Source organism: Littorina saxatilis, linkage group LG8 (assembly GCF_037325665.1).
Source record: "Littorina saxatilis isolate snail1 linkage group LG8, US_GU_Lsax_2.0, whole genome shotgun sequence".
NCBI classification, from domain to species: Eukaryota; Metazoa; Mollusca; class Gastropoda; order Littorinimorpha; family Littorinidae; genus Littorina; species Littorina saxatilis.
The window spans coordinates 5,210,309-5,236,063 of NC_090252.1; the positions used below are offsets into that span (position 1 = coordinate 5,210,309).

The following is a 25,755-nucleotide window of genomic DNA, read 5'->3' on the forward strand; positions in this document are numbered from 1 at the left end:
GGGTGATAGACATCTCTCCCTTTTCAAAGCTACAATTCAGGGATCTCAAAAGAAAAGAACAGATATCTTTAATAAAAGAACTTAAAAAACTCAGCTGTATACCCATCTGAACCAGGGCTTTTGTCGTTATTTAACCGTTTAATAACTGCCATCATTTCTTGCATGGTAATTTTCCTTTCCAAACACAATATCTTTCTTCATTGGAAAGTGCTGGGTGTTCTAAGTTTTCATCAATCGATTCATTTACCAAATTTGTGTCTCTTGTGGAATACAATTCTTCATAAAAACACTTGACCTCATTACATATAAGGTCACTATCATGTATAACCCCGTTCTCAGTCTGTACAAAACACATTGCTTTCTGCAAATAATTCCTTTTTTCCAGGTTACACAAATAATTGGCATTCTTCTCACCATCACAAATCCACCTGGCACGTGATCTCACAATAATACCATCAACTCGCTTCTGCCGCACTTCACACAAATCTCGCTTCTTCTGTTCTAACAACTGTACATTACTTTCATTCACCTGATTCTCCAAACATACACTCTCAGCAAGGATTTCTCTTTCTTTCCTATTACTTTCTCTTTTTTTATGTGAGGCGTAGACGATACATTTACCTCTTATCTCCAGCAAAATCATTTCCAAAAATATTTGATCATTAATCAACACCAAATCTTCATCCTCAATCAAATGTATATTATTTCTGTCATAAACAGGTACAGGATATTATATTTTCAAATCTAATATTACTTGCTTAAAGGAAAAGTCCAAGGTTTTTAAATATCCCCAAAAACTTGAAAATCGAATGCCAAATGTTACAAACATCTCTGGAAAAATATTTAAAAAATTGAAAAAAAATTGTTGTTGTTGTAGTTGAAGATTTAGTGTTGCGGGGCTAACCAAGACAAGTCGCCTGGGGTCAAGTAGTGGTCACGTGGTTTTCGGTGCACTGTGACGTCGGTGCACTGTGACGTCACAAGTTATTGTGTTGATTCTACCACTAGTACCAGCTTGATTTTCACACAGAAAAGTCACCACTGTATGCCCGAAAAGAATGCCTCGGTGGAGAGCAGCCGCAAACTGCAACAACTCGTCAATGTCCCCAGGCATTTCATAGCACACTTTCCCTCATAAAACTCTGAGTCTCTTGTGGAAATGGAAGAGATGTGTGCAGCACAAGCGTGCAGATTTCAAAGTGTCGGGCACTTTCTGGACACAGATTTCGCCATTTTTCTGCATCACAAAAGTTGGCGTTTCATCCCTGAAACAAATGTTTTGACCACTGGCAGTGTCTTCCCTTCATAAAAGTCCGGAGAGGGCAGTATTACGCGAGGCTGGTACAGTCGACGAGCCATCGAAACTCCGAGGCGACATACGAACAGCGGATTATCTCACAAGAAGGAATGCGTTGAAGGTCAGAGTACATGCTTTTATTTTCATGCATACACGTAATCATTGTTTTGCTGCGCAGCGAATACGAATTGGTGCAGAACAGTGTGTCTGGGTCCAGCTGATATTCGCTGGAGTACAGATGCGCCACAGGCTAGATCTACAGAGTTACAGAACGGTCTGAGCTGAGCTAAGAGTAAGAGTAAAAGGTAGTCAGGGTTGTGGACACGTAAGACAATGCGTGTGTCACGTTATCTATTCTATTCAGTAGCAAACTATCCCCTGATATCAATTCATGAAATTGGCAGCGTTTGCTGGAATCATGGTTTAATACCAGATCTAAACTTTTGGTGGATGTGCAACCAGTCAGGTAAACAGACACCTGCATGCTAGAGACAAGAAGATTACGAATTGTGCAGGGAAGTAATCTTTCTGTATTGACTGAGAGACGCAAAACCAGTCTAATTGCTACAACATGGATACACATCCAGACGACTTCCAGAGGGTGTCTAAATGTTCAGTGCACTGTATAGATCAGAAGCATACTTTCGAATTGATCTATACTCACACTCATTATCTCTCTTCTTTTACTTCCAGACCTTTCATCATCACTCACGGCCACTGGTCAGAACAGGCCACTAGACACTGACACCGTGACCATTCCAGATTTCCCGGTTCTCCGTGATCACAACGCAACTGTTGACCAGTCCTGTTCCTACTGTCCAGAATCACCACAGGAGAAAACCAACGTGCCATTCATCGTAAGATTTTTGTTTTGTTTTGAAAATTAGTGCCTTATTCTAGCTTTGCAAAAAACGAGAAAGTGTCTTTGACAGATACCATCCAAATAATACATTATGAAAACAAGTACAAGTTCATTTCTACTCATGTTAATCGTTTATGCTTTCTGTGCTGAGCGACATATGGATTGAATTTCTTTCGTAACTCACCTCCCGTCAACCTGCAAAACTACATCTGTCGAAGTAGTTTCAAATGTAGTATGCTTCCGAATAAAAAATATAAAAAAGGGTATTTTTTGAAATGTTTAATTATAGACCAAAACAAAACATTCACGAGTATGTTGTTGACCTGATGGTCTTTATGGTAGACAGCAAGAGTTGCATACAAGAAGTTTAAGCAGTACATTTGAAATAGCAAGGTAATTTAAGGTGGTATAATTTTAATGGTAGGTTCCACTGTAAGGCGACATGGAGGGTATCTTTGACGGACTCATTCAACATTCATACCTATGCACATCACCTCAAACACATAAGCTTTGTTCTTGAGTCAAATGTATTGCCTTCATAAATATTGTGAATTTTTGTCCGTTTGCAGATTGGCTTATCTATGAATTTTTTCGAAAATATCTTGCGATCTACGTACGCATAATGTAACTCGTGAAGAAGAACATAAAAAGTTCGTCATGAGGAATCCAATTTGCATTTCAACCCATTTGCCTTCCTTATTGTTAATTTTTTCTTCATAAAGACTACTTGAAATAAACAAAATGTTTAACCATTTCAAGGCCTCTGAACACGTTTAAAAAAAAATGCAGGTCTTTGCTCACTATATCAGATCTGCCAAGGCTCAGTTTACACAGGAAAAATCATCTGTCGACTTGAACACATACCAATAATCAACAGCCTCACTGCTTCTTGGAGCTGGATTTTGTGTGTGGAATGAATTACACATGTGGCGTTTTAAAAGTACATTCGTGCAGAAAGGCTTTAATTTAATAATTAGGTCTTCGTGATGTTCTCTTAAAATAACTAACATGTGTTCCCTTTACCGGGCCTCTGAACCAGTTTTGTGAATATGCAGGTTAAACTCGTGCTTTTTCTGTGTTATCAGTGTATTTCTCATCCAGGCATGGATGCGTCCTCTTAAATGGACAGCCCTTCCCGTGTAAACGATTGGGTTCAAAATCTCAAATCTTACCAGGCTTTTACATGGGATATGGCCATCCTTCCGTTTTGAAAAATGCCAGAACTGAACACTCTGTATGGGTACTCTCTTTGCGAATGTAGAATTTTATGAATTAACTTCTTAAACGCCACACGTGTAAAACATTCCCTAAAAATTCCAGCTCCAAAAACCAGTCAGGATGTTGATTCCTGGTATATGTTCAAGTCAAGAGATTTTTTTTTCTATGTAAAAGTCTTCGCAGATCTGTGTAGTGAGCAATCCTGTTTTGAAAAAGGACGTGCCTTTAAGCCTGTATAGACGGTTTGATTGTTGAGATACCTGGTGGCAATGACCGCACGGGTGGCAAGAGGTATAGTATATAATGCACAGATGACAACAAACCGACCTGCATTTAAAAAAACCGTTAGGAGGCCTTGATAGGGGGAAACAGTTTGTTAATTTCCAGAATCTTTATGAAGAAATAATGAACGAGAAAAAAGTCTGGCCTTTAAGTAAATGCAAATTAAACTATGTATACTTTTGACAAACTTTTTCTGTTCTTATTCACATGTTAAAATGTGTGCAGAGATCGTTAGTTACTTCCAAAAAACCATGTTTCAGGCAACAGGCAAACGGACAATACTGGACACAGGCTATGCTGACCGGCTCATGGACTGACTACCTGATGCTGGAGTACACCAACAGTGGAAACAGTCTGGAACAAAATGTTGCAGCATGTGAACCATGTACCGGACCACGTGACAACCCAGTATCATCTTCAAACCATGCAGGAATCTGTTCAACCAAAAATACTAGTTCAACACAGTCACACGATTTGTAAAAGTATATTTCAGCCTTCTGTAGCTCAGGGAGTTTGAACCCCACTCTTCATCCGTTTGTGAAAGTATTTCTGATTGTTTTGACTGCACAGGTTGGTAATGGTACGCTGATGCTTCTGCCGAGAAACCCCACTCGCTAGCGCACCAGCTGCCTGTTATGGGGAAGCGACGTGCCTGTATTTCCTGCAAAGCAAGACAGAATAAAACAGCAGCTTAGTTTGAGCTGTTAAGACTCGTACCAGAGAAAACGTGTACGTGTTTGTTTGGAGAGGGTGGATAGAATCATAAGACACACTGTGTCTATGTGACGTAGAGCAGGTTTTCAAATTCATGCTGAAGCACTGTGTGATCGCTATTTTTTCTGGCATATATCTTACCTTGATTTCAGATAGACTGGGAACCGAAATGAGGATGTTTACATGAATAAACTATGCTGATATGTATGTGTTTAGAAATAAAGAATAGTTTTAATGATATATGATGGTGTGGGTTTTTTTTTAAACCCAATGTGATATTTTCGTATTTGAAAACAAATTGTACACTCTGTTGTCAATTTTACTTGCAGATAAATAAATCTATCATAATGGAAATCATCTGTTTGTGTTGTGTTACCCATTTTGATCAATGTTGAGTCGTCCATATCCCTGTGTGTACGCATAGTATGCAGTTTGAAGATAGTAGATGTCCGAGCAAACATAGGAGGATGTGCTGTTAGGCTGTCTATCTCCTCATCCAGGTTTTCCAGATATTTGAATTTCGTTCCCTCTTGGAGTTTCTGCACTGACACCTGATAAGCAAAATACACGTATCACTCTGTGATCATGGCAAAATGTATCATCTGTATGCCCCGTTCAAAAATTACCTTGAGATTCTAAGGTATACACAGAAATTGCAGTGGATCACAAAAACAACACGAACAGTAGTAGGCCTACATATACATGTATTCAGTTTAAAAATTCATGCAATGAGAGTCAATAACCCGATTTAACCCTAGGTAGATTCAGGGTCCCACTGACTGAATCTCATATGGTTGCTTTTCGGCACACACCACACATTTTTAATGGGACTGTGGGGTTTTGTTAATACAGTAAAATATATAGTAGCAACGTACTGTCTGTTCGTGACGTTTGAGAATACCGATCTATGCACTAACGCATTGTCTTTTTGTTGTGTGACTGTCCGATATTGCGTACTCCTAAAAATCAATGATCAAAAAGTTTGAACTGCTGTAATCGTGTTTCAGCATAATATGTCTGTCAGTGCTTATTTGCTTCCAAAACGGCTTGCGATATCACGCCATCAGCGTTTCTCCACTGCTCAGAAAATCTTATGATTTCAGATCTAGTTTGAGATCGGAAATCACGTGTGCTCGTTTAAAAAACTAAATTCATTTATTACTTCCCTTTGACCGTTTCTCAAGAAAAATGTCAGGATCACTATTAGTATTAGCACATGAAAGCAGCCCACCGCCATTTTAAAAAAAAGTTTCACTGTTTAGTGGTGTCGATGTCATGTAGTGTCTTACTGTCGCAAATAAAAATACCAGGATAATTGCAGTTTTGTCCGCAAGAAACAGGCTTTGTGCAATGTTAACTTGCTGTCTACATGTTTCGTTGTGTGACTGAAGAATTACTCAGAATTCCAAGAGAAAATAAGGATAGTCGCGTGTGAACATCACTGTGGAAGCATTTATTCTAAACTGGGCAGTTCAAGGACGAAATCCTTGATTAAAGATAGGAAAATAAACAACACCAGATGCCTGAAATAATAGCATAAATCCATAATCTTTACATGCTTACAGATCTGTGGAAGCACATCAACTGATCTGTGAAAAACACACCTGACTTCGATCTAGCATGCAAGAGGTAGCGACTACGGACTATTGTGTCAACATCACAACAAAGAGAATCACATACCATTTCGTATTGCCGCTTATGCTGGCTCTGTTTCAAGCAGTTCCTTGTGGCCTCGCCAGCATTTTGACGACGAAGAGGCTCAAACGGGCACGCTAAAACCTCAGGCTGGCTGAAAACCGGTCCGTATTCCACTTGTCTTCCTCACTGCTTGAGCCGGCCATGTTTGTTGTTCAAGGCTCGTGACGTAGCACACGTATGTGCACAAGGTCATGAGCCAAGACTGCGCGCGCGATGGAACGATTCAGAACAACCAAAAACGAGTCAAAGTATACTTTTTGGATTTCTGTGTTCATTTTTACACACGCATTTGTGGTTAATGAATTAAGAGGGTCAACATACCAGAAGTGACCCTAAACCTTGGACTTTTCCTTTAACTAATCCAACAAATAATATCTCTTTTAACAGTGAGTTATTAAACTTCCACAGTGGTCGGTGTCTTTTTACAATGTCAGTATTAAAACATAAAGATACAGGTGAATGATCCGAATTATAACTGGGCATAATATCAACACCATTAACAATTAATCCCAATTGTTCAGATGTTAAAAAATAATCCAGTCTACTTCTTTGTACACCATTAAATCTTCGCCAGGTATATTTTCTTAAACCGGTGTGCAGACTTCTATAAATATCTACAAGATTCAACTGTTCCATCATATCCAACAACTTTTTCCTACTTCTCATTCTATACACTTTTGAAGGATGATTAGAATCAATCTTAGGATCAATTGCAATATTCCAGTCCCCTCCAATCACAATACAGGCATTATCAAGTGAAACAATATTATCCATCAGGTTTTCAAAATTCTCAGGGTGGTCACCACTGCTTGGGCCATATACATTCCCCAGAGTAAATCGTTTATTCAACATTTCTATATCAATCAAAATATATCGCCCCTCTGGATCTCTCACCACATAATGAAGTTCATATTCAACATTATTTTTAAATAACACAGCAACTCCTCTGCTTGCAGTATTATTTCCTGCCACAATACATTCAAACCCCCATTGTGATCTGATCATATTTTCTTGTTCAATTTTCCAGTGCGTTTCCTGTAGAAAAATACATTACCCTTGCTTTTCTCAACAAATCAAAAACATCTTTTTGACTCAGATGCGAAGCAAAAGTGAGTCTATGTACTCACCCGAGTCGTCCGTCCGTCCGTCCGGAAAACTTTAACGTTGGATATTTCTTGGACACTATTCAGTCTATCAGTACCAAATTTGGCAAGATGGTGTATGATGACAAGGCCCCAAAAAACATACATAGCATCTTGACCTTGCTTCAAGGTCAAGGTCGCAGGGGCCATAAATGTTGCCTAAAAAACAGCTATTTTTCACATTTTTCCCATTTTCTCTGAAGTTTTTGAGATTGAATACCTCACCTATATATGATATATAGGGCAAAGTAAGCCCCATCTTTTGATACCAGTTTGGTTTACCTTGCTTCAAGGTCAAGGTCACAGGAGCTCTTCAAAGTTGGATTGTATACATATTTTGAAGTGACCTTGACCCTGAACTATGGAAGATAACTGTTTCAAACTTAAAAATTATGTGGGGCACATGTTATGCTTTCATCATGAGACACATTTGGTCACATATGATCAAGGTCAAGGTCACTTTGACCCTTATGAAATGTGACCAAAATAAGGTAGTGAACCACTAAAAGTGACCATATCTCATGGTAGAAAGAGCCAATAAGCACCATTGTACTTCCTATGTCTTGAATTAACAGCTTTGTGTTGCATGACCTTGGATGACCTTGACCTTGGGTCAAGGTCACATGTATTTTGGTAGGAAAAATGTGTAAAGCATGTGAGTCGTATGGGCTTTGCCCTTCTTGTTTTTTTCTAAAATCTCCTAAACCATTTACATTAAAAGTAACAATATCTAATAATTCACACATAGCCATCTTCAAATTTAATTTCCATTTCATACAAGACTGTACATTTGATGCAAATCAAACACAAACATGTCAACTTGCATGCTGGACAAATTCGACAACACACCTGACATACCAAATTGTCAACACGGACAACAACACGTCGAGTAACTTCCAATGCATATATAGAAACAAGCACTGCATTCGAGTTGATTTGTGGTGCTGCAGGTGAACATTTACATCGTGTGCATGATTCCGACATAGCAAGGAATATATCACCGACTGAACAGGAACAGTTTTGTTGTGACCACTGTCTTACAGAAGGGGCAGGAAGGGGGAAGTAGTGGGGGGGGGGGGGGGACTGACACAACACAGCAGGGGAAACGACACACAGACTGGTTTCAACGACAACAAACAACACGCACCATACACACACATCTATACATATACATACTGTAAGTACTCAGCGCTCTCTCGTGACCAGTTTATATCCATTAGACGAGCTGGAATGTTATCAGTTCTATGCCGCGTTCGACGTACGCCATTTACACACTACAACGAGTGACAGCAACACGCGCATTTCCATTGGCTGCTGGCAGCCACGATGTAGTGACGTTGAAGTCACATGACATCTTTGTTTATAAAGATCGTGTACTACACGTGGCTGCAGATTATGTCGACTTCTGGTTCGAGATTACCTAGTGTTGCGAGGAGCGGGTGGAGGGGGTAGAGGTAGATGGGTTGGTAGACTTTGGGCTGGCGACACGCACGCGCTCTAGGTCGGACAGCTTTGTGATAAGATGGATTCTGTCGTCGTCATCTTTAGCGAAAATATTGCCGTCAGAAATCCAGGCACTCTGTATTCCCGGACGATCAGCGGCTTGTCGGTACAGAGTGTAGTTTGGCTTGTTCAAATCCTCCACAATCACCATTTTCGGCTTGGCACCTTTCAGCAGGCGTCGGTTGCGTACTGCTTCTTGCTTGGTTTTCCTGGAGAGGAACTTCACAATGATGGGCCGGTTTCTTCCTGCCTGTCTCTTGCCAACTCGATGTGCAGCCTCAATCAGATCTGGCGTAATGTGTGTCAACTTTAGCTGTTCATGCAAGGCTGTTAACACTTTCTTTTCGCTTTCCTCCGCAGATTCAGGATTTTCTTTCGATTCTTCAACGAACAACAGTTTTAAGTTGCTGCGACGGGAGTAGGCCTACTGTTCGTTCTTGTTCGCCCTTCGTGTGCAAGTTTCCCGACGTATAGCGCTTCTTCCGCCTGTCGATGTGTGTCTTCTTGCTGGTTTTTGCATTTCTGTAGTTCAGTGGCCAGTTTGTTGTTTTCTTGGTGCAGGTCGAACCACTGAGAGCGTCCAGCTTCTTGTTGAGACCATCGTTCATGTTCATCAACATTCTCATTAAGTCTTTGTTTGAACAATCTCCACTGGCATTGTCTTTATCATCCCCACACATGTCAACTAACGAATCTGTGTCACTGTCTCGTTCAATGCCGAGTTGGCCGCCATATTTGTTGTTGTGAGTCTGTTGAAGTGAGAGGGAATTGTGCGCGACTGTTTTTCTTCTGAAAGTTTCGGACTTTTGGGGGCTTTCTTTGTTTTCTTCACGTTGTTATTAGCGTTGCACTTACTTTCTGTGACAGAAGTGTCTCCTTCCACACTCGAGTCAGCTTGGTTGCGACGCTTGACAGATGCAGACCGGGCCCTGTTCATGTCGAGTGCGGCACATTAATTCGGCGTAGCGTCCATAAAACAATATCATCACCTCTGATTCTTCTGCATACTGGTGCACTGAGGATGCGCCTGCAAGGCTTTCACACGTTCATACCCCTGCACGCTTAATTAGCTTGCTAATTAAGAAAACCAAGATATGTGGCGGAGCGCAGAAAAAACGTGCCTTCTCGCGGCTGTGAGCGGGAGATAACTCTCTGGACAACAAACTTAACGTTGAGTTTGTCTCGGATGTTTTTCAAGTTGACCTCTGAAACTTTGCACAATTTTAGAGTTTGATGATCTCACTATCAGCGGGGTCATTGTATGAAAGTATATCAGAAAGTATATCAGACCTCTTTAGTTAGTGATGGTGTTTGGAAGGAGGGTTTTTTGGTTTTGTTTGGGGGGAGGACGGGGTCATAGGGTCAAAGGTAGTGGAATCCTGCCTTTAAGACCAACAAAACCGTGAGAAAATGAGGTCTTCAAATGGGGGTAAACTTACAGAGGTTTTGAACAGAGTATCTTAGAAAACAGGGTCTTGAAAATGTCTTAAAAGGGAGGGAGTCTTCAATTGGGTAAGGTTGTTCAGGGAGGGACGGTGGTAACGAAGGCGAGTCGTGTGTAAGCATTTGCTTTTCTTGTTACACCAAGACATGACCCAGATCTGGTCAATTTTTGTCATATTTCAAGGTTACCATGGGATAGCGTACTGGGCCCGTATTCTTGAAAAAGCTGCAACATTGTGTCCTTTAAAGTCAAACTGTCGTTTAACAACCGCCCAGTAATTATTTTTACTGCCCAGTAATTATTTATTTTCCCCCAGTATTAATGTGTGTCTGGCGGAAGGTCGGCAGCTACCAAAATTGGTTATTTTTGAGTCACTTGAGAAAAAGTGACTCTATGTAATCGGTCAGTGTTAGTCTGTCCGGCCGGCCGTCCGTCCGTAGACACCACCTTAACGTTGGACTTTTCTCGGAAACTATCAAAGCGATCGGGCTCATATTTTGTTTAGTCGTGACCTCCAATGACCTCTACACTTTAACGATGGTTTCGTTGACCTTTGACCTTTTTCAAGGTCACAGGTCAGCGTCAAAGGAAAAATTAGACATTTTATATCTTTGACAAAGTTCATCGGATGTGATTGAAACTTTGTAGGATTATTCTTTACATCAAAGTATTTACATCTGTAGCCTTTTACGAACGTTATCAGAAAAACAAGGGAGATAACTAGCCTTTTCTGTTCGGCAACACACAACTTAACGTTGGGCTTTTCTCGGAAACTATAAAAGTGACCGGGCTCAAATTTTATGTGAACGTGACTCCCAGTGACCTCTACACTTTGACGTCTGCTTTGGTGACCTTTGACCTTTTTCAAGGTCACAGGTATGCTTCAGGTATGCATTGTGTTGTGAATAGCAATTTCTTCCTGTCCATCTGATGCCTCATATAATATTCAGAACTGCGAAAGTGACTCGATCGAGCGTTTGCTCTTCTTGTTAGAATAGGAGATTCCTCATGCTAGCTCCTCTCTACAAACAATATTTGAACAACATTTATTCTTGAAAAAGCTGCAAATCATATACTGGTCTACAAAACCACTCACGCTCAATAAGTCCGCCAACTGCTAAGTGTTATTTATGAAACACCGGTAAGTCCTTACCGGGTTGTCTCCGAGCTGTAAAGTGAGAGGACCCATCCCCCTTCTGTAAAGTCGCTACCTGTCAGTAACTTCACCAACACTGTCCATTAAAACCGTTAAGTTTGAATAAATCGTTTTCAAATATTGTTCTTAGATTTATGTCCCTCATGGACACACATTCGTGTCATTTAAAGGCACAGTAAGCCTCCTGTAAACCATCACAGAGCTCCCCGAGCGTCTAAATACAGTACAAGCATACTTCCATTTGAACGCTCACCGAACGGGAACATCCTGGCTGCTTTCTGTCGAGCGTGAGACATTTTCCAAGAATTTATTTTCGTAGACTTGTTCCGTTAACAACAACGGCGCCTCGTTTTTGCGCTAGACCTAACTTTTAAAATCTAAATAATAAATTGACAGCTTGTTACACAAACATTCTTTAATCATAAAAGAATTCGTTTTTCATCAAGACAAGATCAGAACAATTCGAAGTTGTGAAAGTTTAAAAAAAGAAAAGCCCGGAAGCAGGGTCACGCAAGGGTCGTAGCAGACGACGGCCGGTTTATCAGTGCAAATCGCCGTTCCTCTCAACAGTCAAAAGCCATCGCTAGAGTTCTTGTGAACCACAGCCGTTGTTTCGTGCATAAAAAAACGTGCTATTGTAGATAAGCTCACGTCGAGTCGCATTCAAATGACTAACTATGACGACTGCATTGTGAAAAGGGAAAACTGGATCACACGGGTTCACGATGGCTCAGGGGTAAGATAAACCACGCAAAAATAAATTCTTTGAAAATTGTTCGCTCTTTACGGAGGGCACCTAGGATGTTCTCAATTGGTGAGTGTTTAAATGAAAGGGTGTTTGTACTGTGTGTAAAAGCCTGACAGTATCTGTGATGGTTTACGGGAGGCTTACTCTGCCTTTAAGCACCAATGCATTGTGGTCAAATACGAGATTCTGCTCGCGAAAGATTTCAACCGATGCTCGATCATAACGGCGTGTTGCGAAAGCGTGCTGGCGTCTTGTTTAATTAATGCATTACAGTGGCGAGAATTTGTTGTCTGATTCCGTAGCCGAACGGTTATCGAATTCGTCTGATGCGCGATTGAGTCGAGTTCAAATTATCGTCAGGCCTTACTTTTTTCAATTTCATACTTTTCGTCATTTGTTTGTTTTTACATTTAATCAAGTTTTGACTAAATGTTTTAACGTAGATGGGGGAATCGAAACGAGGGTCGTGGTGTATGTGTGTGTGTGTGTGTGTGTGTGTGTGTGTGTGTGTGTGTGTGTGTGTCTGTGTGTCTGTGTGTCTGTGCGTGCGTGTGTGTGTGTAGAGCGATTCAGACTAAACTACTGGACCGATCTTTATGAAATTTGACATCAGAGTTCCTGGGTATAATGTCCCGAGACATCTTTTTGATAAATGTCTTTGATGACGTCATATCCGGCTTTTCGTGAAAGTTGAGGCGGCACTGTCACGCTCTCATTTTTCAACCAAATTGGTTGCAATTTTGGACAAGTAGTCTTCGACGAAGCCCTGACATCGGTATTGCATTTCAGCGTGGTGGCTTAAACATTAATTAATGACTTTGGTCATTAAAAATCTGAAAATTGTAAAAAAAATATTTTTCTTTATAAAACGATACAAATTTACGTTTATCTTATTGTCCATCATTTTCTGATTCCAAAAACATATAAATATGTTATATTTGGATTAAAAACAAGCTCTGAAAATTAAAAATATAAAAATTATTATCAAAATTAAAATTTTGATATCAATTTAAAAACACTTTCATCTTATTTCTTGTTGGTTCCTGATTCCAAAAACATATAGATATGATATGTTTGGATTAAAAACACGCTCAGAAAGTTAAAACGAAGAGAGGTACAGAAAAGCGTGCTATCCTTCTCAGCGCAACTACTACCCCGCTCTTCTTGTCAATTTCACTGACTTTACCATGAGCGGTGGACTGACGATGCTACGAGTATACGCTTTTGCTGCGTTGCATTGCGTTCAGTTTCATTCTGTGAGTTCGACAGCTACTTGACTAAATGTTGTATTTTCGCCTTACGCGACTTGTTGTTTATTTTCTTCGTGTGCAAGAGAGTATGTTGTAATATAAAAGTTGATTTTAAAAATTAATTTAAGGCGAGAATGAGTTTTTTTGTTAAAATTTTTGGATAACATGATATTACCGTTATTCACATTGTATACGCCCACCCACCCTATGCACTAATTTTGCCCAAAAGTGGGGGGTGGGCGTTTAATAGGTGCTATACCCTTGGCAGGAGCGGTTCCTTAGCTAGAAAAACTATATTTTGGTCATTTGTCATAGAAGTGTTCAAATGATGCGTTATTGCACAAAACTTAACTGCCCCCCCCCTCTCTCTCTCTCGCCCCCCCCCCCTCTAACCCCCCTCCCCACACTCCGTTGAAATGAACCTTGTGTGTTTAATCAATAAAATGTATTGCGTCTTACGTCTCTCTCTCTCTCTCTCTCTCTCTCTCTCTCTCTCTCTCTCTCTCTCTCTCTCTTTCTCTCTTTCTATCTCTCTCTCACACACATATACACACACACATACACGCACACACTAACACACACACATACACACACACACACACACACATACACACACACATACATACACACACACACACACACACACACACACACACCCGTGAATCAACCTTTTCAGACATCACTTCTCGCCAAAGATGAAGCTTTAAAGATGAAGACCATTGTTGGAGCAGTCCGCGGTACAAACCATCAACAACTGTACCACGAGTCAGGCTTTATTTCACATTTAGAGAGGCGTAAACGTCCAAAATTGAGATTATTTCACAAGATTGTACACCACTACTATTGCCACCATTAATATCAACAAATAACCCATATCGCCAGCACAGACTTTTAGATAGGAAAGTTCCATCGTTTAACACTGAATTATACAGAAAGTCATTTCTCCCATTGTCAGGTTTCAATAGATCACATAAGGTGATTATGAATGGTTAGTTACTGCTCACTAACTAACCACACCACGATCCACTCTCGCAGTCATACAAATAGATAGAATCAACAAAAGTATAAGTTTCAGACGCTTGTTTATATACTATCTCGCCACCTCCCTCGAGACTTCACTCCAAAAGATGTTTTTACGTTCAAAACGTAAAAAAAGGGGTCACTGACAAAATTGCCAGTTAAAGTTTAGAAAATGATAATAACACGCTGATCTCGTGTAAAGACAGGAAAGATAGCTGTCTGTAAAAAAGCGCTGGTTAAATGCAGTTGTCACAACCAACGTCGTCACCACTCAAATATAATCACAAATAGTAAAAGATGACTTGGTGGTAAAAGGGCGCAATAGCACGGTACACTTAGCTTTTAGTTACGGAGTGGGCGACCCGTAAATAGTCCTTCCCCACTACTGCTTCGTTGATTGGAGTGTCGGCTGGCGTGGAACGAAGCAGGGAATAGTGGGGAAACCAGGCGCCTCACTCAGCTGCTGAAGACAACGGGTGGTCGTGTAGGTGACGTCACTGCCTGCCGGAAGACCCCTGCAGACGGTGACGGCCTCACCGGTTATCCCAACAGCAGCAACAGCATACAGCACCGCGACACCAGGTTACACCATACAGCTCCGCGACATCAGGTTATGTAGGTAGTAGATACCAGATAAAGATGTTCCGGTTACCGCTGAGTAGTATATACCGCTGAATCCGATAAGTAGGAAATACCGCTCAACAGCCTAATGTAAGTAGCTCTCCTTTAAGCGAATCCGCTTCCTTTGTATGTCTATTGTCCGTCGACGAATTTCCTGCTACACTTCCTCTTGTGCTGAATTTACTTCATGCGTGGGAATTTTTTACCCGCTCAGCCAAGAAACAACCTGACAACCTCGTCGTCAGCAACATGTAAACAGCGAAAAGTCGTCCCTTCTTGACGTTCCTAAAAGCCCTACTGTACAAGCAGAACTGACATACAATGATCTAATGTCCCGTGTTGAATACCATCAAACTCTTAGGAAAAAGACACCAACACTTCTCTCTTGCTGCTCAATGCTGAAGTGTGTCGTTTCAAGTCATCCTCAAAACACCTTGAAAAACATCACGTGACTCTAGCGACCAATCACTATCGTCACACGTACAGCTCAGTTCCCAGTTGATTTTGTCCAGACAGCAACATCACGCACGAGGAACCCCTGTACACAATGTCGTCCTTTGCATGCCAGCCAGGCGTGCAGAAAACGAAATCCCCGTGCCAAGCTCGGTCAGCAGAAACCAGCCCGTCGCCAAAAGCACAGGCGCTTTTCGTTGCAATTCGAGAAAGGCCCCCACAGAGTGTTCCTTTCTCAATCCATGTCACTAAAACCGTGACACCCATCTTCAACTGACTGTGGGTCTACGCATGCGCGGGGGGCAAGCGGTGTTTTGAGAACGGGACTGTTTTCCACCTAAAAAACTCAGTTTTCTACGTTGTTTGAAGTTTACATGCATCCAACTGTGGTGAAAAGATGGATCCTGTGATATAAAACAAGATTTTTGTTGAATAGTGTGCTTTGTTTAAAATTTTCATTGAAACTTACGTCTTTTTGAGAACCGGTGAGCAAAAGTGTGACAAGATGGCGGCCTGAAAGGTCTTCGGTTCTGTGCTCAGTCTTAAACTTAGTTTTCTACGGTGTTTGATGATGACATGCATTTAGCCTTGGTGAATAGATTCAACCTGTGATAGGAAACAAGATTTGTGTGATTAGTGTGCCTTGTGTAGAACTTTTCATTGAAAAAAACTTACGGCTTTTTTTGAGAACCGGTGAGCGATAGTGTTAAAGTGTAACAGGATGGCGGCCTACAACAGTTCTAAGTCTTCGGCTCTGTGTTCAGTTTTCTCTGTGTAAGTATTGGATACCTGTTGAGTCCTGCAGCAAGAACTGTGAGTACCCTGATTTTGCTTTCAAGTCCCTTGTGTGTACGCACGATTACAAGATGAATAGAAGAAGCAACAGTTCAGTTAAAGGGAAAGGGAGTGTGAGTTCGCCGGTAGCGGAGAAAGCAGCTAATGATACGAAAACAGAGGCATGCGGGACCTGCACCAAAGAAGTTAAAAAAACTGATGCAGCTGTTAGATGTGACATCTGTCAACTTTGGCACCACACTTCATGCGAGAATGTCACTGAGGCAATGTACTCACTCATACAAGAAATGGTCAAAGAAGATCAGTCTGACTGCCTACATTGGTACTGTGGCAAATGTAACAGAGTAGCAAAGAACATAATGTGCAACCTTACACAGCTCACAGAAAGGCAAGAGATGTTAGAGCAACAGATTGCTAGATTAGATCAGAAAGTAGATCACCAAGTTTCCCAGGTTCATACCTCCTTGAAAGGACTGAGTGAAAAAGTTGAAGAAAACACTGACAAACTCAAGGAGTTTGAGACATCCAGCAAAAAACATGAAGGCTCTGTGGATGAGGAAAGAATCATGAGTGAGCTAAGAGAAAGTGAAAGAAAAACTACAGCAGAACTGGAAGAAAGATCGAAAAGATCAAAGAATCTGATCATTTTTAGACTACCGGAGCATGGCTCAAAGGACAACGATGTGATCTCTAAGCTACTAGATGAACTAGCTACCCACAAACCAAGGGAAGCACGCAGACTCGGAAAATACAGTGAAGAAAAAAATAGACCAGTTCGCGTGAGCTTCAAAGACAGATCTGAAAGAGACGATGTCCTCCAGTCATTCCATAAGTTAAAGAAAGAGAAAACAGCAGCAGAAACAGAAGACAAAGAAGGCAAGAAACAAGATGACAGTATCTGCCTACAAGTGGCTATGACTAGAGACAGAACACCCCAGGAAAGAGAAGAAGAAGAAGCTCTCTACAAAGAATGGAAAGGAAAGAAATCTGAATCTGATGCATCGGGGGACGAGAAGGCTGTTTGGATAAGAAAAAATGGAAAAGTGATCAACATAGGCAAGTACCCGCCAAGTGCAGGGGAAAAGCAACTGGAGTAAAGCTAACAGACACTGTAAATAGTTTTAAACCTTCTGCGTCGCACGCTTCTTGCACATGCTTGTACAGCAATGTAGATTGTATGATGAACAAGAGGAGTGAAATCAGAGCTCTGATTCAGTTACATAGCCCAGCCTTTCTCGCATTTGTAGAAGTCAAGCCCAAAAATTGTAGGTATAATGTTCAAGAATGCGAAATTGTGTTTGAAGACTATGCTGTTTTTCACAACTTATCAGAAAATGGCAGAGGACTTTGCTTTCAAGTTCATCAAGATATCAAGGCAAATATATGTACAGAAATTGACTGTGGTTCATTTGAAGAGGCACTGTTTGTGGAGTGTGAAATTGACAAAGAAAAGATTTTGTTTGGTCTGATATACAGGAGTCCCAACAGCACAACAGAGAATAGCCAACAGCTCTCCATGCTGATCAGAAATCTAGACCAACTGCGGGCAAGATATCCTCACATCATCCTGCTGGGAGACTTTAACCACCCCGAAATAGACTGGATTGAGGGTTCATGTAGCATGGGTGCAAACCACCCTGCCAAGGACTTTTGGCTGGCCACACAGGATTCATACCTGATCCAACACCAGAAAGAACCCACACGCATTAGGAAGGGACAAAAAAGCAACATCGTTGACCTGGTTTTAACCACAGAAGAAGAACTTGTCACAGACATTGAAACTCTACCAGGAATTGGAAAAAGTGACCATCTTACATTGTTAGTAAAAATCACAGGCTCACGTTCACCAGTAGGGCATGCAGCAACGAGTCGCCACAGGTTTCACAAGGGCAACTATGAGATCATGAAAGAAGAAATGAGACGGATTAACTGGGACGACGAATTGAGAAACATGCGTTTGTTTGTTTGTTTGTTTGTTTGTTTATTTGTTGCTTAACGTCCAGCCGACTACGCAGAGCCATATCAGGACGAGGAAGGGGGGGGATGAAGGGGGCCACTTGTCAAGCGATTCCTGTTTACAAATGCACTAACCCATTACTTGTGTCCCAGCAGGCTTTAGTAAAACTAAATTAATACCTACTGGAAGATTACCAGTTTCCAGTATGTTAAAATAGGCTTAACCTATCTACTGCTGGACTTACATCAGAACACTAACAGATTAAACTATACATGAATCGCGAGACAAGCGGCAAGAGAAGAGATTTTTGGAAAAAATACAGGTGAATGAGCAAGAAGGCAGAAAAAAGAAAAGAATTCATGAAGAAAAAGAGAGCATGACAGGAAAGAGGAACCAAAAATCTACCTAACAGCAAACTAGAAAGCTCCTGCGGTTCAAAAAACAGGAGGGGCCTTTAATTTCATAACCGCAGTGCCCCACTGCGGGAAGAAACATGCGTACTGAGGAAGCCTGGACACACTTTAATAGGGTCTATTGAGCCAAGCAACTGACAAATTCGTTCCTAAGTCAAAAGGATCACCAGGAAAGCGTAAGGGGGGAGTCTGGATGGACACCAAAACACTTGCAAAAGTAAAAATTAAGCACCAGCTGTTCAGAAAATGGAGACACACAGTGCAAGAGGCCAAATCTGCGGAACTAACCTACCTCAGAACAAAGAAAAAAGAAGACGAGGAAAAGTATCAACAGTTAGAAGCACAGCAAGAAGAAGCCCATGCTAGATACACCAGAGCTAGAAACCAAGCCAAGTGGGCATGTAAGCAAGCAATACGCCAAATGGAAAAGCAAGTAGCTGAAAGAGCAAAGGACAACCCAAAGGTCTTCTGGTCATACGTGAAGTCAAGAACAACTATCAGATCTGGAATCGCTGACTTAAAACGAAAAGATGGAACTCTGGCCACATCAAATGTGGAGAAAGCTAACACCCTGAATGACTTCTTTCAAAGTGTCTTCACTGAAGAAACAACTGGAGAGATGCCAGAAGCCCCAGATTATGCCTTTGAGAAACCCCTTGAATCAGTTACAGTAATAACGAGCAAAGTGAAGACCCTCCTGGAAAAACTGAACCCAAATAAAGCGCTTGGGCCAGACGGCATCAGCCCTTTCATCCTGAAGCAGCTAGCAGACGTATTAGCTTACCCTATTAGCAAAATCTTCACTCTGTCTATGGATGAAGGGGTGCTACCAGAAGACTGGAGAACAGCGAATGTCTCACCAATCTTTAAGAAAGGGAGCAAGCAAGAACCAGGGAACTACAGACCAGTGAGCCTGACGTGCATCCTGTGTAAAGTGATGGAGAAACTAGTGAGAAGTAGCATAACTCAGCACCTTGAGGAAAACGACCTGATCAGCAGAGAGCAACATGGTTTCGTCAAAGGAAGATCTTGTGTCACTCACCTCTTGGAAGTACTGGACGACTGGACCTCAGCTATGGAGGATGGGTCTTGCATTGACGCCATTTATATGGATTTCAAAAAAGCATTTGACACGGTTCCTCACGGGCGTCTACTATCCAAGCTCAAAGCAATTGGACTACAGGGGAAACTCCTGAACTGGATCCAAGCCTTCCTAAGCAATAGGCACCAGCAAGTTGTTGTTAACGGCTCTCACTCAGCACCAGCACCAGTTACTAGTGGTATCCCACAAGGCAGCGTACTGGGCCCAGTTTTGTTTGTCATGTACATCAATGACCTGCCACGAGTGGTGAACAACAGTGTGAAGCTTTTCGCTGATGACACCAAGCTCTACGCAAGAAGTGACTCAACCGAACTCACAAACTCAATCCAAGATGACTTGGACAGACTCCAGGAATGGTCAGAGACATGGCTCTTGTCCTTCCACCCCCAGAAATGTCACACCATGAAAATAGGTCCAAAGAAATCGGACGCAAAATACCACATGACAAACTCAGCAGATGGAGTACAGCATGACCTATCTGAAACGACGCTAGAGAAAGATCTAGGTGTGCACATTGACGACAAACTGTCTTTCAAGGAACACATTACAACATCAGTATCAAAGGCAAACAGAGTACTTGGAGTAATTAGAAGAACCTTTCAGAACTTGGACAAGGAAACCTTCGTACAGCTGTACAAAAGCTTGGTCAGGCCCATTCTAGAATATGGTCACTCAGTCTGGAATCCACAGGCTAAAGGGCTCTGCAAAGACCTAGAGAATGTCCAGAGAAGGGCAACAAGGATGATTGGAAGTCTGAAGGAACTGTCATACTCAGAAAGGCTTAGAATCCTGGGAATTCCTTGTCTCCAGCATCGTCGGCGCAGGGGTGATATGATTGACACTTTTAAATACCTCAAAGGTATATACATTACCCAGAAACCCAATCTACACAAACCCCCACCCACTGAAAGGGACATGAGAGGAAACAGTCTTAAACTGTTTAAAAACTTTGCCAAGTCAAAAGTAAGGAGTGCCTTCTTCGCAGACAGAGTTGTCTTAGACTGGAACACCCTGCCCGAAAACGTTGTGACAGCTGATAGCGTTAACTGCTTTAAAGCACGACTGGACAGCCACTGGAAAGACACATCAAGTGTCTACACACCAAGCTGCTACTAGCCCCCCCCCGCGTATGCAGCTTACCTTTGTGGATCGGCGTACAGGTTTTTAACCTAAATCGTCGTACAAGTACAAGTACAAGTACAAGTAGTACAACTCTCGAATTCTTTACCAGACTGCATACAACTTAGTAAGTCCCTAAGTGAATTCAACCACTTTTTGTCAAAAAACGATTTAAGTCCGCCGTGTTATTGGTATTCTGGAGATCGCATATCACAAACAATTCACTGTAAGCTCAGGCTATATATAAGTGATCTTAATAACGATCTAGTGAGACGACACGTTGCTACAGATGCATCTTGTGACTGCGGATTTCCGTCCGAAACCGTAAAACACTTCCTATTAGATTGTCCAAATTATCGCGAATCACGTTAAGAAACCATACATACCCTCTCTAACCACAGTATTCACCTCCCCCACCTTCACACCGTATACCCAACGAAGCACGCCAACCGATCAGCGGCCCTGTGTCTAAGCTGTGACGTCATCAAGAAAACGTGGGTGTCTCCAGAAAAGTGTCAAATAATGACAGAAAACTGGTCCAATACGCTCAAATGTTGTTATCGAGAGGTACACAAGACATGTGTTAAAAGGATACATAAAATTAAATTCAGTAATTGGCTATGGATCGAGCTACCAATGGAATTACAAGCGAAGGTGTTGAATTTTGTTGACTAAAATTGTGTTATATGTGCTTATTACGCTTTTTTCGGGGGTGGGGCCTGAGCGAGAAACATCGTTTACAATAGCTTGTACGACGTCCTCTCGCTGCTGTACTACAACGTTGACGCCGACGTTGGAAGGATAAGGGAATAATTATCGTTCAAAACTGATCACTGGAGAAAAGTGGTGGTACGAATCAGCGCCAGGCATCATAATCGAGTGTGTAACGCTCAGCGCAGGGAATGGATACCAGTCAGCGCAAAAGAAAACACACATTGTAGGTTTATACATGGACCTAATGGGTCTCTTATTCTCCCAAGAGCTGTATAGTTTGGTTTTTGGGTTAAAACTATGACATCACATACCTGGAACAACTTATTACACAGTTATTCAAATCTAAAGTGGATCTGTACGTGTGTTGCTGCGGGACATTTATTTCCCCGTGTTTCCTTCTCCAACACTGGCTTTGTTTTGATTCCTGGCCCACGCTTCGTCCCTGACATGTTAGCGTTTGAGATTTTTTTGAGAGGAGAATTCGTTTTGTACTCTGTTATATCATGGAGACAGCATGATGTAGACTGCACGAGTACTTGTGGTGTGGCCGCCCGGCCTTGGATCTTGGTTGGTGAGGAGAGACAGGAACAGGAATTAAACAGACATGTGAACCATTCATGGTTTATCAGAGTTGCGTTGTGTAGTCAAGTTAGAGAGAGATAGAGTGAAAGAGAAAGGGGGGAGGAGGGAGAGAGAGTATGAGGTGCGGGGTGGGGGGGGGGGGGTGTGTGTGTGCAGGGTTTGTATGAATTCTAGTACTACTGACACATACGCTCTTCAACAAAAGTTAAGGATCGGTTGAAAAAACGGATCTAATTATAAAAAATTGCCAACAAATTAAACATCGACATAATAATTAAAAGATTAATGTGTTTGAATTAACAAATGAACAATGAGTCTTGACCTAGAATTTTGTTTGGCAGGCAGAGTTATTTCCCTTTGTGGGACTTCTCAAAAGCTTCTGCATTTTGGAAGAAAAAGGGTGTTTTTTATAGCCCCATGAAATTTGCGGAACGCATGCCAGGGCAAAAGGTTGTGATGCACGTGCTACAACAGGCCGGGTCCTGGCTATGAACATCGCTCACCAGCTTGACACACTGACACAATTATGCACAGTAGCAACATGCCCCCACGAAGAAAACTGAGCGATTTGGATAGAGGAAGGGCAATAGGATGGCTACAAGACGGTGTTGCTGCCAGGCAAGTGGCCGAGAGGCTTGCAGTGGCTCCCTCTGTCATCATCAGACTAAAACAGAGATTCCCAGCAACTGAAAAAGTGCAGGAGCGACAACGTTCTGGTCGGCCCAGAGTCACCACACAAAGAGAGGATCGCTTCATTCAGAGGCAGGCCATGCAACAAAGAATGGCTACGGCAAACAACATTAGGCAACGCCTACAAGCTACCACCAACACTGTTGTTGGTGGTCAGACGATCCGAAACCGCTTACACAACTTTGGCTTGCGTGCAAGGCGTCCAGTCCGAGGAACAACCCTGACTGCTAATCACCGAGCAGCTCGCCGAGCCTGGTGCACTTAACATGTGAAGTGGCAACGTCAGCAGTGGGCTCAGGTGTTGTTTACAGATGAGTCCCGCTTTTGCTTGGAACCTGCTGATGGTCGCATCCGAGTGTGGAGGCGTCGTGGAGAGCGCTTCGCAGAAGGCGCTGTTCTGGAACGACAGCGTTTTTTGCGGAGGCTCTGTGATGGTCTGGGGAGGGATCAGCACACGTCTAAGGACACCTCTGTACCATGTAGTGGGCAACTTGACCGGTGTCCGCTACCCCTGGTCGTTCCAGCCCTCCAAGCGATCGGCCCTCGTGCGATTCGTCAGGATGACAACGCACCTCCTCATCGCTCTGCAGCTGTAAACACCTTCATCCAGCAGGCCAGGGTCAACAGGATGCTGTGGCCAGCCAACAGCCCGGACCTGAACCCCATAGAGCACATGTGGGACGAGCTTTGTCGTCGGGTACAGCAACATCACCCTCCTCCTGCCAATCTGGGTCAACTGCTGCAATGGCTCCAGCAGGAGTGGAATCAATCAATCAATCAATATGAGGCTTATATCGCGCATATTCCGTGGGTACAGTTCTAGGCGCTCTGCAATGATGCCGACGAAAATACAGTTTAACGACCTCTCTGCTTAGAGCAATTTGGGTCAAAGATATCAGAGCCGAAGCTCTACGATGTGTGCCTGGGTGAAGATGAGCAACAACAAAAAAAAACAAAAAAACAAAAAAACTTTTACTTTCCGTAATGGAAATGCTGGAAGAACAGTATTTAAAATCAATTCCTTGCAGGAGATACACGATTGTAGAGATTTATTCTTTCATTCCGAGGCAGAAATGCTTTTGTATTCAAGAAACGTGGAACGTTGCTATTCCGGAAGGGAATTGATTTGATTTGTTGGTACTTTAGAATAAAATTGTGAAAAGTGGCATCCGACTGATCATGGCAAAGGAGTGAGTGTCAGACCAAGGAGGGTCGTGGTGGAGAAGCTGAGGCACCCTCTACGTACTTGTGGATTCGGCGGCTAGTCAACTGGCGAAAAGCAAACCCTGCAATGATGCCGTGTGAGATGGAATTTTATATAAGGCCAGTAGATTGCAGCCATCTCGGCGCATATTTACCTTTCACGGCCTATTATTTCCAAGCCACACGGGTATAGGTAGACAATTATTAACTGTGCCTAAGCAATTTTGCCAGGAAAGACCCTTTTGTCAATCGTAGGATCTTTAACGTGCACACCCAATGTAGTGTACACGGGGGGAAGGGTTCGGACACCGAAGAGAGTCTGCACACAAAGTTGACTCTGTGAAATACATTTCCGCCGAACCTGGGATCGAACTCACGCTGATAGCGACCAACTGAATACAAATCCAGCGCACTACCAACTGAGCTATATCCCCGCCCCGGAATGGAGTTCCCAGAGCATTCATATGCAACCTGATCCACTCCATGCGCCAACGATGTGCTGAATGCCTGGCACACAACGGAGGGCACACGCGTTATTGACACTGATTCAAGTCAAGTCAAGTCAATATTTATTTTTAAAAAAACCTAGGGTTACATGAATAAAATAAATAAAAATTGCAATAAACACGACAAAAAAGATATATGTAATAATGAGACACAACACTTCTAATTAACCAAAAATAAATCAAGCTTAATTCATAACAAAATAATTGTAATCATACATGTTTAGTTTTTTTAATGAATGTATATGTGTCTGTGTTTGTTTTTGTTTTAATAAAAAAAAACGTGATCAAATAATCAGAACTCTTTCAAAATACTCTTAATAAAATATATTAAATGCAATAACTTTCGTTTCTTTGTTAATTCAAATACATGTTTAAATTTGACTGCATTTGAATTTCTACGAAAGTACAATGGTAACAACCTTTTCCTCACATTTTCAAAAAAATGACACTGAAATATATAATGAAATTCATCTCCGAGTTCTCCAGACTGGCATTTAACGCATATTCTTTCGTTATGTGGTATATTTAACATTCGGCCTTTCTGTATTGGCAATTTATGATTTAATGTTCTAAAACGTAAAAAAGAGAGTGCTAGGTTATTGGGTAAAATGTTCAAATAATTTTCAAATATAAATGTATCTTTAAACAATCTATAATTCAAACAAGTTTCTTTTTCATTTAATTCTGAAAACCACGATTGTATATATTGATCTTTTAGGCATTGCAACGTTTTCAATTTAAACCATTTTTCGGAACATCGTAAATTAAACTGGTCATGCCAAAAACCACTAAGACCAAGAGCATTTAAAGTTGTTTCAACATGTTTTAAAAAGGGTGCTTCATATATGTTATTTACATAGAGGCGATGCAAAAAACGGTACAATACATTTGAAAACTTACTATTATTACAATTCACCAAATTAAACCAAAAACTAATAATTCTATTTTTTACGAGGACATCTAGTGGAAATTTGCCTAATTCGCCTAATACCATACACGTTGGGGTCGACTTTCTCAATTTTAAAATAATCTTATAAAAACGTAGCTGCAATTTTGTTGCTAAATTTACCAAATTTGGTCTCCATACTTCACAGCCATATAACATAATCGGTGCAACTATTCTATCATATTGTTGTGAATTCCATTTTCGAGGGTTGTAACGTTTGACACACTCTAGCTAAATTGTCGCTGCCGCGTTCGATCTTTGCTTTGTTTGTCATTACTTCTTGGTTGTTCAATTATATAATTTTAAAAAAATGAAAGAAT

At 41.6% G+C, this 25,755-nt stretch overlaps 1 protein-coding gene and 3 long non-coding RNA genes across 5 annotated transcripts in view; 2 read left to right on the forward strand and 2 right to left on the reverse strand.

Annotated features, from left to right (window-relative positions):
- The window catches only part of LOC138972612 (uncharacterized), a 198,220-nt gene that overhangs the window by 71,215 nt on the left and 101,250 nt on the right, over nucleotides 1-25,755 (forward strand). The window lies entirely within an intron of this gene.
- LOC138972619 (uncharacterized) overlaps nucleotides 1-25,755 on the reverse strand; it is a 101,371-nt gene that overhangs the window by 35,906 nt on the left and 39,710 nt on the right. The window lies entirely within an intron of this gene.
- Nucleotides 800-4,057, forward strand: LOC138972595 (uncharacterized). The gene is made up of 3 exons (XR_011457674.1): nucleotides 800-1,418; nucleotides 1,991-2,154; nucleotides 3,920-4,057. It is a non-coding gene; the product is annotated as an uncharacterized lncRNA (long non-coding RNA).
- Nucleotides 4,197-6,362, reverse strand: LOC138972594 (uncharacterized). The gene is made up of 3 exons (XR_011457673.1): nucleotides 6,054-6,362; nucleotides 4,750-4,924; nucleotides 4,197-4,320 (listed from the first exon to the last, which is right to left on the reverse strand). It is a non-coding gene; the product is annotated as an uncharacterized lncRNA (long non-coding RNA).